This window comes from Suricata suricatta, chromosome 10 (genome assembly GCF_006229205.1).
Source record: "Suricata suricatta isolate VVHF042 chromosome 10, meerkat_22Aug2017_6uvM2_HiC, whole genome shotgun sequence".
Lineage (NCBI taxonomy): Eukaryota > Metazoa > Chordata > Mammalia > Carnivora > Herpestidae > Suricata > Suricata suricatta.
In genome coordinates, this window is record NC_043709.1 from 62486774 (window position 1) to 62490591 (window position 3818).

General features: G+C 44.7%; 1 pseudogene; it reads right to left on the reverse strand.

Annotated features, from left to right (window-relative positions):
• Positions 1–391: 391 nt before the first annotated feature.
• Positions 392–622, reverse strand: LOC115305217 (annotated as a pseudogene).
• Positions 623–3818: the final 3196 nt, after the last annotated feature.

A 3818-nucleotide genomic window follows, 5' to 3' on the forward strand; every position in this document is an offset into this window, starting at 1 on the left:
AAAAATGCATACTGTAGGATTCTATTTATATAAAATTTGGGGAAATACTAGTTCATCTATGGTGACAGAAAGATCAGTGGTTGCCTGGGGGAGGGGAGGGACAGGAGGGAAAGGGACTAAAGGAAATTGTGGCAGGTAATGGATATGTTCATTCATTATCTTGATTGTGGTAATGGTTTCATAGGGGTATATGTGTGTCAAAATTTAACAGATAGTATTTTATTTTCACATAAAAACACTCATAATTGAAGTATTTTTATTTTATGTACAATGAATTGGCATTAAGATAGGTTTTCTTGGATACCTGCAGTTAGGGTGCCTGGGTGGCTCAGTCGGTTGAGCATCTGGTTTCCGCTCAGGTCATGATCTCGCGGTTCATGGGCGAGATATCCCATTCAAGGAAGTTCACTTAATCCAACTTAATGAAGCCTATACCCTTCGTGTACTGACGGAAACACTGGCGGCACATGTTGAGGCCATATTTCCAGATCAGGCCGTGCCGGTTTGAGCAGACGCGGCAAGAACGAGAACCCGGGCCAGATTTCCTCGGATGGCTCCAGTAGAGCTGGTGGTGACCCACCTTGCTCTCTCGGACGCAATGAGGCAAAAGGAGATTGTACATTTTAAATGTCCAGTTTATTGTGTGTCATTATACGTCAACAAAGGTATTTTAGGGGTACCTGAGTGGCTCAGTTGGTTAAGTGTTGGACTCTTGATTTTGGCTGAGGTCATGATCTCAAGGTCATGAGGTCAAGCCCCACGTAGGGGCTCGCAGCTGGGTGTGGAGCAAATTAGGGCAGAACTTGGCAAATGCTAGGTAGAGATGGGTAAACTGTGGTTTGAGGGTTCAGAGAACGGCTTTGCCTCTTCCTGCTGAGTCCCTACTTCCCCATTAATCAGGCTGAGTAGGGCTTTTTTATGTACCTTTTTAAAAAGTTTTTAAATTTATTTTGAGAGACAGCTAATGAGCAACCATGAGTCAGGAAGGGGCAGAGAGAGGGAATCCCATTGACAGTGCTGATCCCAATGTGGGGCTTGAACCCAAGAACTGTGAGGTCATGACCTGAGTCTAAGTCAAGAACCAGATGCTTAACTGACTGAGCCACCTGGGCGCCCCTCTTTATGTACTTTAACTGAACACCTACTATGTGTTGTGCACTTGACTTATGTTACTGGAAGAACAACACCACCTCCTATTTCCCAGCCCAAGAAGTTTGGTAGTGGTTTGTGGAAGAATCCAATCAGGCTCTTTGAAGCAGCCTTTTCAAAGCTTTGGCTGGTTTCTGTGTAACTAAGGGAACAAGGATTACAAGATATATGACTCAGAAGTGGACCCTCCTTTCTTATTCCAAGCAAGTCTTTGTAGGAGAGGCACTAACACTGCTCTGCATAATAATGCAAAGGGCTAATTCCACCATGGCGGGGCAGCTGTCTCTTCTTTGGGGGTTTTGATCAATTTCTCTCAATGTGAAATCCTAAGCCACCTGCATCAGAATCATTTCGTGCTTATTAAAAGAGCAAAGTAATGCAGTGAAACTGACACACATCAACATTCGCCTATTTTGGGGTTGAGATTTCATTTCATTCTTCGAGGGGTGTGTATGTTATGAAGGCTACTTACTTTCCAAAGGACAGTCAGAAGAATAAAGCCTCATCTGCATCTTAGTCTGGCCAAGAGACTGGAGGGGTTCTGGACTCAGCTGCCAGCGTCCCCTAGACAGTTCTGCTGGGTGGACTGTGTGCCAGAGCTCACTGGGACACGTGCTCTGTGGTGCCTTTCCCCTGTCCCACCTCATAACACACATCCTCCCCCCCACTCACCTCTTCCAGACTGAATTTGTCAGGTTTAGGGAAATTTGCTAGGGGTAGCTGAGGAACAAGAGGGAGGAAGGCACTGGAGCTTCCCAGAAAGAAGTAGAGGTTTTTAAAAAAAAATTTTTTTTTAAGTTTATTTATTTTGAGAGACAGAGACAGCATGAGTGGGGGAGGGGCAGAGAGAGGAGACCAAGAATCCCAGGGAAGCTCTGTGCTGTCAGCACCGAGCCCAATACGGGGCTCGAACTCATGAAACCTTGAGATCATGACCTGAGCCGAAACCAAGAGCCAGATGGTTAACTGACTGAGCCACCTAGGTGCCCCAGAAGTAGAGGCTTGAAGGAGTTTCTAGGGAGGGAAGCAGACCTGAGGACAGGGAGCCAGGTTAGTGTCTGGGGTACATCCATAAAAGGTACAGACCCTTTAATAAAGATTGAATTTCTTAGTTGTTTTTCACTTGGATTATAGGGAAAGTTAAAGACAAACTTACTTTATTTTATAGAGAGAGTGAGTGGGAGAGGGGCAGAGGGAAAGAGAGAGAACCTTAAGAAGGCTCCACTCTCAGCTCAGAGCCTGATGTAGGGCTCAATCCCTGGAGCCTGAGATCATACCTGAGCCAAAATCAAAAGTTGGACATTCAACCTACTGAGCCACCTAGGCACCCCAAAGGCAAAATTTTTTTTTAAGTTTATTTTTATTTTGAGAGAGACAGAACATGAGTGGAGGAGGAGCAGAGAGAGAGAGAGAATTCCAGGCAGGCTCTGCTGTGCAGAGCTCAACACAGGGCTTAATCCCATAAACCATGGGATCATGACCCAAGCCAAAATCAAGAGTCATACACTCAACCAACTGAGCCACCCAGGCGCTGCCCAAAGGCAAATTTTTAGTGCTTTCCCTTATTACTGTAATTCTCTTTAGTCCTCCCCCAACCCTTCAGTAAAGAACACTGTGTAGTCATGTTGAGGAGAATTCACAGCTCTTCTCCACTGTGAATTAGTTGCATTTCATCCAAAGGAACCACACCAGGAATTTTAGGCTGTGACCAGCAGCCAAGTGAATGGCCCAGGACCCAATGGAACAAAAGGTCAAGCAGAAGACTTGGGAGACTGGCATGAGACAAACCTTGCCTTTCATTCCACTTCCCCAAATACACTAGAGAGACAGGTGACCCTTAAAATGGAAGGATATGAAAGAGAAAAAAAGGAAAATGCTGACACTTGGGTTTATGTACATTATCTCCTTTAACACTTAAAAACCCCTAGGAGTGAATGTTCTTCCCATTTGTAACATGGGAAGCTATGACTTAAAGAAAGCTAACCTGGGGCGCCTGGGTGGCTCAGTGGGTTAAGCGTCGACTTTGGCTCAGGTTATGATCTCACAGTTCGTGGGTTCGAGCCCTGCGTCGGGCTCTGTGCTGACAGCTAGCTCAGAGCCTGGAGCCTGCTTTGGGTTCTGTATCTCCCTCTTTCTGACCCTCCCTTGCTTGCACTGTCTCTGTCTCTCAAAAATAAAATAAAACATTAAAAAAAATTAAAAAAAAAAAAAAAAGCTAACCTGTCCAAGGTTACACAGCTAGTAAGTGACCATGGCCACATCTGAACACAAACCTGTGGACCTGATTGGATTATAATGTCTCCTACTTATTCCTGTGGCAGTGGAGGTTGGCTGCCTGTCCACGCCCCAGGGACATTTGTTATTCTCCGTTCTATAGAACTTTGTATTATTTGATGCTTCAAAACCTATATTGCTTCTGTAGTTCACAGAAATAATCAAAACATTAAGAAAGGGAAAATAATAAAATCAATGGTTTGCGGAAAACATTGTAAAATGCCTCTATCTTGGGACCAGTGGTCTTTATCACCCATAGGACTTAGAAACACAGAATGTAAAGAACATGGAACCTGAAAGAAAATTTAGGATCTACTACTGGTCTGCTCCTCACCAGCTATTTGGCATTAGATAAGTCACGTCACCTCACTGAGCCTCCCTCAGTTTTCTCATCT